Consider the following 1,361-nt stretch of genomic DNA (forward strand, 5'->3'; position numbering starts at 1 on the left):
CGTGTCAGGTCTTATTCCTTTTTTTTTAAATTTTTCTTTCGCCGATATTTAAGTTATATGAATATATTATTTAGAAAACTGGAAGAAAAGAAAAAAAAACATTTCTGAGAATAAAAAAATTAAAGTCTCAAAAACACACAAAAAAAGAAAAAAATTAAAGTCAATGGATTCGAACTCAGGACCCCCTGGAGACTACTGTTGGTATACAGGGCCTTAACCATGAATAGTTTGATAAGATAAGACCCCTTAAGTGGAATTACCGGCAACCTGAGTCAGCTGTTCCAAACAATCACTAATTTATAACTTATAATTCCTAACAATTTGACTCTCACCTCACTATCTGTGAACTTAAAAATCTTCTCCTGTTTATAAACACACTGTTCACAAAATTTAACAGCTGGCTTCAAAACTGCCGAGATGAAAAGGTAACCAAGGCAGAGCGATGCGAACACTGTTCTGGATTAGCGGCCTTAACACCTGAGACTAACTCTCAATCTTAAAATATTGTCATATTTGTTTCTTTATTGTTATTTATTTATAATTTTAATCATATGAACTATAATTCTATATTTGTTGCAGATATTTATTTAATCTTTAACCAATTTGAAAGTTATATTTATCATATTTATATAATTTTTTAACTAATCTTTATTTTAGTATTTTACTCATAACATTTATATTTATAAACTAGTTATATATTTTTTATATTGATTCCTAATGAATCTTCCTTGCAGGTGAAAAGGTTTCGGTATCTGATGGTAAATTATTGATGAATATAGGAAATATGAGCTCAGACCAACAGAGGCCGAGAGAAGCGAACTGTGACAAACTGTATGGGTTCCAAGAGTGGGAGGCCCTGTTCAGAAAGCAGTGTTGGTCTCCCTGATGTCTATGACATCTGCTATTCATAGCAGTGGTAAGATATATAGAAGTAATCACTTGGATTTCTTCTTTTATTAAATTTGTTTATTTATTTTTATTTAACCTGTTTTATCTATATATATATATATATATATAAGCTACGGGATGGCCAGGCACAATATCAGCCGTAATCCTAACTCCCCTCGTAAACAAACATGCAAAGTGTATATATTTTTTTTTTTTAGTCCCCCTCCCTTGCCATATATGGCATACGGGGTGCGGGAGCAGTGGGGTAGTGCGCTGGGGTTTGCGCATCCCACTACTCCCTAGGATCACCAATTTTTTTTTTCCTTTTTTATTATTTTATTAATTATTCAATTAATTTTTTTTTACTGTGGTGCAGCCCAGCGCTACGTCTGATGGAGCTGCACCTTGTCCACTGCATCCGTTTGGGTGCCTCCTGCAGTTACCAGGCTGGTCCAGCCCTCCTGGTCTCAATC

This window comes from Halyomorpha halys, unplaced genomic scaffold (assembly GCF_000696795.3).
Source record: "Halyomorpha halys isolate HHAL.00 unplaced genomic scaffold, Hhal_1.1 Scaffold91.1, whole genome shotgun sequence".
In the NCBI taxonomy this organism is placed as follows: domain Eukaryota; kingdom Metazoa; phylum Arthropoda; class Insecta; order Hemiptera; family Pentatomidae; genus Halyomorpha; species Halyomorpha halys.